The sequence below is a fragment of the Dipodomys ordii genome, unplaced genomic scaffold (genome assembly GCF_000151885.1).
Source record: "Dipodomys ordii isolate 6190 unplaced genomic scaffold, Dord_2.0 Scaffold2, whole genome shotgun sequence".
Classification (NCBI taxonomy): domain Eukaryota; kingdom Metazoa; phylum Chordata; class Mammalia; order Rodentia; family Heteromyidae; genus Dipodomys; species Dipodomys ordii.
The window spans coordinates 23,384,192-23,395,661 of record NW_012267218.1 but is presented as its reverse complement, the minus strand read 5'-3'; positions in this window follow the sequence as shown (position 1 = coordinate 23,395,661).

Sequence of the window (11,470 nt, the reverse complement as noted above, 5' to 3'; positions counted from 1 at the left end):
CCAGATGTAGGACTGTGGCTCAATTGATTAGAATACCAGCCTTGAGCAGAGAAAGCTAAGGGGCAATGCCTTGGGCCTGAATTCCAGTGCCAGTACTGGAAAACAAAAATATAACATATGAACAGACAATTTACATTAAAAATACCAATCAAAAATAAACATATCAGATGTGTGGCTCAAGTAATGAAGTGCCAGCCTTGAGTGGAAAAACCGAGAGAGAGGAAGAAGTTCAAGTCTCAGTGCCAGCAAAAAAAAAAAAAAAAAAGGAAATATATTTCAAAAGATGAGCATTTTTAAACAACAAGGAAATACAAATTAAAACAACATGGGGGTAGGGTGGGAGAATCTTCCTTATCATTATTTCGTGAACTAATATTCATTGAATACCTATTCTGGGCCAGGCATTGATAGCTTTTTAAACATTAACTTAGATTTTAATCAGCAGGAAACCTTTAGGAAGTAGGAACAAACATTAGCCCCATTTTGCTTAGAGAGAAGTATGGCTCCAAACAGCTATTGACTGGCTTGGGGTTCACTTAGCTGGGAAGCCAGGGCAGGAAGTATGGATCCAGACCCAAGTCTCTTCTCCCAAGTCTCAGCAGTGTCCAGTGCCATTGGGGAAGGTCCTGGAAGTATCTCAAACAGGCAAGAGAGTCACTGAAAAGTTAAAACAACCTGTCAACATTCTGAAAATCCATCTGCCTTAGAAGACAGAGGAGTCAGTGTGTTTAGAAAAAAAATATATATATATACATATATATGTGTGTGTGTTTATATGTGTGTGTGTGTGTGTGTGTGTGTGAAATTTAGGGATAGGCAGATAGAGCTTGGAATGACAATTGAGCACTGGAGGAAGAAGTTTGTAACTACATCCTAAGCAGGATGGGGTCTGGCTGGTCTGAAGGTTCACAGCCTGAGAGGCTGAAAGCTGGGGAATCTGTTTGTCCGGTCCACTGCCTGCTGAGTCGCCATTCTCATTTCTAAACCTTCCAAGCCAGAGTCACAACTCCCTCCCCCATTGTCACACCTGCTGGCAGCAGGGGCTCCAATGAATGGACAATTTCCAAGAATTCTTGTCCCTTCCCCCACCTTTTACATAGCCAAGCCCAGGGACAAAAGGCGCCCGGGGTCTGGAGCTTCTTCCTCCAGCTCCTGCCAGCTCCAGGGAGTGCCAGACAACTGGAGCCGGGCTCCACCGCACCATTTACATTTTTAACAGCCTCCCCACCCTACTCCCCTCTCCACACCCATGGCCAAGGCCACACATCTACAGGACCCAGGTCCCTTCAGAGTCCCTTGGAGGCTGAAGGTAGTTGCAGTGGAATGCAGGTGGGGAGGCACAAGTATGGGGATGGGGGGTTCTTATCTTAGACTCCAGGGCTGAGGGTACAGATCTTTTGTGCAGGACACCATGTCCCAGCAGCTCCAAATTGGCCTGTCACTCAGTGTTGATTCCTGCCTTACATGGAGGCTGTCCTATGAGATGCAGATGTTCTTTTTTTTTTTTTTTTATATATGCTGCATGGTTCCTTTAGCCACTGATGGGTGCAACCTGTTCACGGAGCTCCTACTATGTGCTAAGTGCTTCACATCCGCTCTCTTCTTGGAACTTCACAACCTGAAGTAAGCAAGGACCCAATTTCTAGATGAGGAAATTAATTTCCCTGGGGTCCCCTCAAGGGCAAGCGGTAGCAAACACCCCCAAGTCTGGGGCAACGCTTTCCTCTTCACATCTCCCAAATGGTAGCATTGTCCTGCCCTTTGCTGATCCTCAGGGCTGGCCCTGCCTGGGCTGGGCTTCCCTGGCCCTCAGAGGCAGCCTCCTGCCAAAGTCCACATTTTGTTCCCAATGTTAGCTTTGTAGGGCAGACCGGGGGAGGGGACAGTTACTCTTCACTCAAGGAAGAAGCTGCATCAGGACCCAGGCTTGGCTTGGATCCTAGTGGACTGGGCTGATCATCAGACCATATGAGGCTGGTTGATTCCAACATTTCCACTGCTCCTGAGAGCCTCGAAGAATGGGGACCGGCACATCAAAGGGCAGCCTGCAGGGCAGCAGGGAAGACTGTAGTTTTCATCTTTATACATTCGAACATGTTGAATTTCTTCCCTCCCTCCCTCCTTCCCTTCCTTTCTTCCTGCCCCGCCCCCCTTCTTGGCAGGGTACTATCCCTGAGCTTCTTTTGCTCAAGGCTAGCCCTCTACTACTTGACACATCTGGCCTTTTCTGTGTATGTAGTACTGAGCAATTGAACCCAGGGTTTTATGCATGCTAGGCAAGCACTCTACCACTAAGCTACATTCCCAGCCCTCCCTCCACATTTTTTTTTGGTCCAGTCCTGGGGCCTGAACTCTGGGCCTGGGCGCTGTCCCTCAGCTCTTCAGCACAAGGCTAGCGCCCTACCACTTGAGCCACAGCGCCACTCCCAGCTTTTTTCTTTTTGCTTATGTGGTGCTGAGGAATCGAACCCAGGGCCTCATGCATGCAAGGCAAGCGCTCTACCACTGAGCCACCTTCCCAGCCCTGTCCCTGAGATTTTATGCTCCAGGCTAGCACTCTACCATTTGAGCCACAGCTCCACTTCTGGCTTTTTTTTTTGGTAGTTTATTGAAGAGTCTCACTGACTTTCCTGCCTAGGCTGGCTTTGAACCCTAAGCCTCAAATCTCAGACTCTGAAGTAGCTAGGATTACAGGCATGAGCCACCAGCACAGGGATCTACTTCTTTCTTTCTTTCTTTCTTTCTTTCTTTCTTTCTTTCTTTCTTTCTTTCTTTCTTTCTTTCTTTCCTTTCTTCCTTTCTCTCTCTCCTCCTCCTCTTCCTCCTCCTCCTTCTTTCTTTTTTAGAAGTACTGGGGTTTGAACTCAGGGCCTCACACTCGCTTAGCAGGTATCTTCCAACCCTTAGACATGCAATTGTAACAGTTATTCCCTGTCTTGTCCTTTAGAAAGAGAAATGTCTGGGGTGGTTTTGAATGATGACTGGATTTAGGTAAGCCTGGATTAGTGAAGAGTGGCCCTTGATGATGTCAAACTCCGAGTGCACCTGAGGCATTCTGAAAGCATCAGGAGATGCTTGACTGTAGGAGAGCAGGTCATCCAGAGCAAAGAGAAGGAAAGCCCACCATGAGGCTGCCTCATTCGGGAGGATAAGGATCCTAGTTCCTCACAGAAGAGGACCATAAGGAAAGCCCTGGGGACCATACATGACTTGGACTGGGGTTCAATAACCAGGAGCTTTGTCCTCTCTAGGGATAGAGGCACATGGAGCTGCACATGTCCTTACTGAGTGCCATACATGGGCTGTGCACATTAGCTTGTGTGTCCTCTGAGTCAGATGACAACCACATTTTATACCCAAGGAAATCTGTGGCTTACCTGAGTTAGTAACTTAAAAGCTGCCTGTGGTAGCACATTCCAGTAATCTGGGAAACTTGGGAGGCTGAGGCTTGATTGTGAGTTTGGGGTTAGACTGGGCTATGTACATAGTGTGAGTGACTCTGCCCAACCCTCTCCTGATGCTCCAAAAAGCCAGTTCTGTCCAACTCCATGTTCTATACTGTGCTGACTGAACTGTCGGCCCTTGGGGTAGGGAACCAATGGCATCTAGGCTCCTCATTTTCCCTCTCACTCTTCACCTACTTCCAAAGGAAGGGAGCAGGATACTAGGCTCAAGTTATTTGCCAAGGAGACATATATTCCACATTTGTAATCGAAAAGTTCCTCCAGGAGAAAATCCACCACATGAAAGCTAAATTATGATGAATCACAAACTCAGATAAAGTATTTTAAATTCTTATCACAGATCAAGGGCTACCTGTCTTAAGATATACGAAATTGTCCCAAATCTTTTTTTTTCTTTTTAAAGAAAAGGGCTATCCAGGGAATGTCTGTAATCCTAGCACTCATTTAGCTATTTTTTTTTTTTTTTGGATGGGGGGGTCTGGTCATGGGGCCTGAACTCTGGGCCTGGGCGCTGTCTATCAGCTCCTCAGCTCAAGGCTAGCGCTCTACCACTTGAACCATAGCGCCACTTCCGGCATTTTTTTTCTTTTTACTTATGTGGTACTGAGGAATCGAACCCAGGGCCTCAGGCATGCAAGGGAAGCGCTCTACCACTGAGCCACCTTCCCAGCCCCGATCCTAGCACTCAGGAGGATGAGGCAAGAGACTGTCATATGCACAGACAAAAAAGCCCAACTGAATAGCAAACCACAAATTAGGCACAAGGTGTTCACAGAAAAGATTAACTGGAGTGTGTGTGTGTGTGTGTGTGTGTGTGTGTGTGAAAAATATTCATCTTTCCTTTCATTCATAACGAAAGAATACAAATTAAAACTGCACTGAGGTAAAAAAAAAAAATTCACCTATTACATTAGCAATGGTACAAAAAAAATTGTTGGATGTAGTGCTCATAATGCCAGCACTCAGGGGACCGAGGCAGGAGGAAGGATAGCAAATCTGAAGCTAGCTTTTGTTGTTGTTGTTGTTTAAATAAATACTGTATTGACCAGAATAGAGAAACGGCATTTTCTTCTTTTTTTCTAAAGGTGGGTGGGTGAAACAGGGTGTTCCTATGTAGCCTAGCATGGCCACAACTCTCAATCCTCCTGACTCAGCCTACCGAATGCTGGGATTACAGGCATATACTCCCATGCCCAACATTTTGTGATTTTGTGCCAATACACTCAGCTACACTTTCATACTTTATTTTATTTATTTATTTATTTATTTTTTTGCCAGTCCTGGGGCTGGAACTCAGGGCTTCAGCACTGTCCCTAAGCTGCTTTTGTTTAAGGTTAGCACTCTACCACTTCTGCCACAGTGCCAGTTCTGGCTTTTTCTTTTTCTTTTCTTTTTTTTTTTGTCCGATTGTGAGCCTGAACTCTGGGCCTGGGCGCTGTCCCTCAGCTCTTCAGCTCAAGGCTAGTACTCTACCACTTGAGCCACAGCGACACTTCTGGCTTTTTTTTTCTGCTTATGTGGTGCTGAGGAATCGAACCCAGGGCCTCATGCATGCAAGGCAAGCGCTCTACCACTGAGCCACCTTCCCAGCTCGGCCTTTTCTGTTTATATGATACAGAGGAATTGAACCTAGGGCTTCATGCATGCTAGGTAAGCACTCTACCGGTAAGTCACACTCCCAGCCCCTCATACTTTATTCTTAAAAAATAACTGGTATAGCTTTTTTTTTTCCCTCCTGTTTATGTGGTACTAAGGAATTGAACACAGGGCTTCATGGCTTCATGCATGCTAGGCAAGCACTCAATCCTTAAACCACATTACCAGCCCTGGTATATAACTTTTAGGGAGGGGAATTTACAAAATCTATATTGTACAAACCACACAATATAGTTTACATAGACATATATACATATATGTGTGGGAAAAATATATTAAGTTACATAATGCAAAAGATGGAAGTGACCTTAATGTTCATGGACATAGAAGACAGAGTAATTATGCCTATGCATAGAGTTCATATATGTAGACCTGAACTAACTTAGACGCCACCAGCTAAGTGAGCTAAGTGTGACTGTAGAACATTTGATATGCTAATCTTTCTTGAGACTCTTCCCTTCTCTTCTCTGCCCTTCCCTTCCCTTTTCCTGTGTTGCCAAGGATTGAACCCAGAGCTTTGCACTTTAAGGTGTATTTTAAGTATAAAACATAACCATATAACCTGCCTTGGGTGTGGTAGCACAGGCCTATAATCCCAGCACCCAGGAGCCAGGCACAGGAGGACAGTGAGTTTGAGATCTGCCTGGGCTTTTGAGATATTGTCTTAAAATTGAAAAACACAACAACAAAACCCCTACAATGGAACATATAACAACAACAAACATAAAAGCCTATTTCACACATTTGCTGTTTGAAGACATGGTAGAAAAGAAAAAGTTTTCATATCTGATAAGAATGATTATATTTTAGATAGTGTTTCAACTAAGTTTCTTTAAAAATTAATTTTACCTCTTCCTCTTATATTTTCCCAAAGTGACTGAAAAAATTTGTAAAAATGTATAGCTTTCATGAATTTCCTTGGACAGCAGTAGCTCTGGCTGAAACGAAACAAAGTAAGGTACACTGAAATATTTAGTATGCTGCCAATGGGCTTTAACAAAGGAGAGAAGATCCAGGCACTGGTGGCTCATGCCTGTAATCCTAGATACTCAGGAGGCTGAACTCTGGGGATTGTGGTTCAAAGCCAGCCCTGGCAGAAAAATTTGTGAGACTTTTTTTTTTTTTTTTTTGCAGTCTTTGGGCTGGAACTCAGGGTCTAGGTACTGTCTCTGAGCTTCTTTTGCTCAAGGTTAGCACTCTACCACTTGAGCCACAGCACCACTTTTGACTTTTTCTGTGTATGATGTACTGAGGAGTCAAACCCAGGGCTTCATGTGGTGCTGTGGTTCAAGTGGTAGAGTGCTAGCTTGAGCAAAAGCAGCTCAGAGAGAGAGAGAGAGATTGAGAGATTGGGGGGGGGCAAGGACAGAAGTAGCTCTCTCTTCTGACTTGCTTGTTTTACCTATCTTGAGAATGATACTTTAGAGACAATACTGGCTGCCACTGAGAGACAACCTGTAGCCAGAGAAACAGGGCTGACCTTTGAAATCTAAATCCTTTTGTACATTTTTGAGACAAACTTTAAGGACAGTTTGAATATTATTATGTATATTTTACCTGTATATTTTATTTGAGTTGGATGTGTGTGTGTGTGTGTGTTTGTGTATGTGTGTATTTGCTGGTATTGGAGTTTGAACTAAGGCCTGAGGACTATCTCTGAGTATGTATGTGTGTGTGTATATATATATATATATATATATATATGATCATGATGCTCAGAGCTCAGCCTCGTGAGTAGAATTACAGCCATGAGCCACTGACCCCCTGCAACCCTTCTTTAAAATAATATTTTTAGTTGCACCATTATTCAGCTTTTTGTAAATTAAGTTTTTTTCTTTTCTTTTTCTAACTTTACCAATTGAGTCTTTTACAAAGAAAATGTTGAAATGTGTAATTTTAAGGGGGGGGGAACCCTTCCACTATATTAGAACAAAATATACCCAAGATGTTCACAATAGCTGTCTTCAGATAATGAGATTGTAGGTAAGTTGTTCTTTCACTTTTCTTTCAAAAACTTCTCAATTATTCTATAAATAACACTTTTGTAATGGAAGAGCCAAAAAAACTCCTTTTTGTATTAAAAAAAACACTTTAAAAGATTCCATTAGCCTTTTAAACAATTTTCAATCATCTTCACTGCTTTTTAAAATGATAGCAAAAATGCAGGCTCCTTATAAAATGTCAAACAGAAAGATATGTGGAATGAAAAAGTGTCCCATAATTCCATCTCTTATGAGATAACCACTATTCTCTGAAACCTAAAAAAAAGACCCAGCAATACTTCAGGCTTACATTAAGCATGTTAAAAATCATTAAGAATGTTAAAAATCATTCTAAATGGCAAAAGAGGCTGAGAACTAGAATAGATTCTTCGTGTGCCTGGCAGAATCCGGAATCTTTAAGTTGACCAGCCCATGAATATACTCAAAGACTCAGGGAGGGGTGGGGGTGGAGATATGCCCCCCCCACCTCTGTCGGGTAATAACTTGCCCTAGGCAGGAATGGCATTCAAATCCAAGTTCAGCCTCTGCACCGCTGGTCACGGTATTGGCGGGTGTGGCTGGTGTACGAGGCTGCGCTGGAGCTCTAGTTATCAGGCAGCCCCCTCTGCCAGAGCTCCAGGAAATGGGTGTTTGAGAAGGGATCTCAGAGTTTGGTGATAAGTATAGAGCTCTTGACTGAGAGGAGGGAGAAAATGTGGTGAGACTGTGGATCATAGCGGATTGTGGGCTGCGGGTTTCAGAGAGAGGCCAGGCTATGAGGAGGAGAGGTGGGTGGAGCTGGAAGCCCAGGAGCGAAGCTACTGTAGATAGCACTCCAAAGGGTTAAAGCCCCACAGGGAAACACCCTCCCCCTCTCTGCTTCCAGAGGCTGGGCCTCACCTCCCCCCACGCCAGGGACTAGACAGGCCGCTACCTGGGATTAGTTTCTTCAGAGATTATTTGCAGCCCCTAGGCTGCAGGTGAGCTTCGGGAAGGAAATAAAGCCTCTTTTTCAGCGCATCCACATCTTTTCCTTTCTTGGGGTGCAGAGTTTGAGCCCTGGGATTGAGCCCTGACACCCAACTCTTAACTCAGGCACTGCTTTGGGAATGGGAGGTGTTGAGCTCTAACCCTGGGGGGAAGGGAGAGGATGCTCAAAGAATAGTGGAGGACTTGGTTTTGGACAAAGTGGAGAACTTTCTGGAAGTCTCCACTGAGCTGTTTTTCTGCTCGCCTGGCTTCAGAGCCAGAACGAGAGGAGCAGATTCAACGATGCATTTTAGGGGTTCAAAGAGCCCCCTCAATCTTCCTCTAAGCAACCCTCCTTAACCAGTTTCTAGGCTCCAGCTTTACAATGGGTCTTGCTCCCCTTCCTTCAAGCCAGATCACAGCCTTTTCCCTTAAGTCCGTCTACAACCTTCTCCTCCAGTTGGCTCCCCTTCCCGGCTCCCCCCTCCCCCTTCAAACTCTTTGGAAATCTTTTGACTTTCTTCTTAAGTTTTCCCGGGGCAGCTTGAGGTCTGTTTCGGAGCGGGTCTGAGCACTTTAACACCCCCAGCTGGAGGAGAGTGGATAAGACAATAGCTGCTATCACTTTACCATTGGAAGTGACCCCCGAATTTGCACTTCTTTCATCTTGGGACCAGAGCCCTGGAGGGTGGGCGATTTCCTGGGGGGAGTGGCTTAAACCGCTTCCCCAGCGGCCAGTTGGTTGTAGAGACCATCCATGTTCTATGGTCCACTACAGATATGAGACCGGTGGGGGCTGAGAGTGGAGCTCAGCTGGGGCGGCTTCCTGGGAAGCCCTTTCCCTGCAGGGCAACTTAAATGTCCCAGGCTGGAAGGTGGAGAGAGAAGTGGACACCCCCCAGGGCTCTGGGCCACCCTTGAGGTCAGTAAACTAAGAGGGGTGGGCACCACGTTCAGCTTGGAGGCCCCAGGGGAGTGAAGGGTGGCCTCAAGTCTGGGTCAAGGCATGACCGTGAAGACGGTGTGTGTGCGTGTGTATGCGTGTGTGTGTGCGTGTGTGGACCAGGAGGGGAGGCATTGTTTCTTGGACTCTCTCCCCACCCCCACTGGCCTGCCTAGCTCTCCTCCCCACCCCTGACACAATGGTTTGGCCTGAGCCCCTCCCCAGACTGCAGGAGCTTCCAAAGTTAAGGTATAGGTGCGCCTTGTCTCTGCAGGCCCAGGAAGGCCGGCTCTCTACCCTGTCACCCAGGGCCTCCTGGTACTCCAGGAGGTGACTGGTGGCTTGTATCCTTCCTCTTACGGACTTGGTCTTCCCTCCTTTTCAGACACGTGGTTCGGTAGAGCATCTGAACTTGGGAACTCAGATTTGGCCTCCCATTGACCCAGGTGCACCATTTAATTCCGTGGTTTTGGGAGATTCCTTGTGCAGTTGCTTGTACAAATTCTACCCGTGAGCCCCCCATGGCTGTCCATGTTCCTCTGGGTCTCCAGACCACAGGGGGCTGAACCAAGATGGCTGGCAGTCCCTAGAGAGTGCAGCCTGGGCAGTCAAGTCAGTGTAACTGGGGAGTGGAGCCTGGCTGGGTGAGAAGCCAGCTACGCAGGGGAGAATCGAGGTCCCAAAGACCTGTGTAGCCTTCATGTTTGGGATTTCGCTGACTACAGAGACTACAAAGGTGCAACTTGGAGAGGGACAGGGAGAAAAGGGACTCAGGAAAGTTGAGCATTCCTGATACAGCTGGTGGGAAAGGAGTTTGTTCTAGAGATGATCTTGGCTTCTCCTCTTGTCTACTCAGAGACATAGTTTACCTCCTAAAATTCAGGGGACGGAGCCTGGAATTGGTCTCCTGCAATAAGGGGATCATCTGCTTACAATAAAGGAGACTGAAAGATAGGAAAGCAGGCCCTGTTGAAGTCAATTCTCAAAGGAGTGTGTGAGCGACTTTCTCTGTCCATTCTTTCCTCCTTGGTTGAGTCCTTTTTAGGTGCTTAAGATGCTCTCTGGTGCCCTGTCTTTCCTTCTCTCTTCTAACTTCAAGCCAAGGAGGTGGAAGAGTCTGAGGGGGGGTGGCAGGGAGGCCAGCCGGGCAAAGTCCTCAGATTCCTTCTCACTTTCTGCCTCTCAGTTGCTCAGTGCACCTGACAGTGCTTTTGTCTGCTTTGCATTGCACTCCCAGGCAAAGAGCCATCGCCAAAGACATAGTTGCACCTGAACCCCATCACCAGTTACCTATTTAAGATTGATCAGCTTCTGCGTGCAGCTCCTACCCTCTCCACACTGCTGTCCTCCATTCAGTCCAGTCCTGTTTTGCACGGTTGGGGGGGTAGGGGAGTTGCAGAATCTCTCCAGGGAACTGTTGTTTTTCTTCCTCTTTGTGTGTGTTTTAAGACAGAGTCTCCCGTGTAGCCCAGGCCTGATCCCAGGTCCTTCTACCCCAGCCTCTGAGTGCTGGGATTACAGGTATGCACCATCCAGCTCCCTTCTTAGCAAGCAGATTGTTTTTTGTTTTTTTTTTTTCCCTTTAGGTGGGTTGGGACTCAGGGCCTCACAGGTCAAGTGCTCTATCCTTTGAACCACACTTCTAGTCCACTTTGCAAGCTTTTGAGGATGCCAGAAGTGGGGTTCTTATACTTTCTCCGCCCACTCTTTGGAGGGGAGGAAGGAATTGGATAGGGTAGTACCAGGTGTGTCTGACACTGAGGATGTAGGGTGGGACCACGTAGGGTGGGGAGGGGTGGAGTTTGTGAGAGGGGAAATGCGGTATATTTGGATGTATGTGTTGGAAGTTTATGGACACTACTGCATGAATTCAGGCAAGTCAACCCTTTCCATTCTGGACTTCAGTTTCTTTATAAAATAATTAGGTTCATCACAAAGCTCCAGAATGCCTGTATCCTTTCAAATAAATCATTTAGAGAATTTTGGGTAATGAGAATCTGGGTTGGGGATTTAGCTGAGTAGAATAGCACTTGGCTGGCAAGTGCAAGGCCCTGAGTTAATTATCCAAAGGAAAGTCAGGGTCTCAGGAAACAGGTACACAGAGTGAAGCAGGAGAATTACCTAGATCTAAAATTGGTCTTTTTTTTTTTGGGTCTGGTCGTGGGGCCTGAACTCTGGGCCTGGGCGCTGTCCCTCAGCTCTTCAGCTCAAGGCCAGCGCTCTACCACTAGAGCCACATTCTGGCTTTTTTCTTTTTGCTTATGTGGTGCTGAGGAATCGAACCCAGGGCCTCAGGCATGCAAGGCAAGCGCTCTACCACTGAGCCACCTTCCCAGCCCTAAAATTGGTCTTTTATTCTTTGTTTTCCCTGAGATTTTGGTTGAGTTATCTGAAGTTCAATGCAGTCAGTAAATGGTAAATAATTTTGTTTGCAAAGTACCTGGCAGAGCACTCAT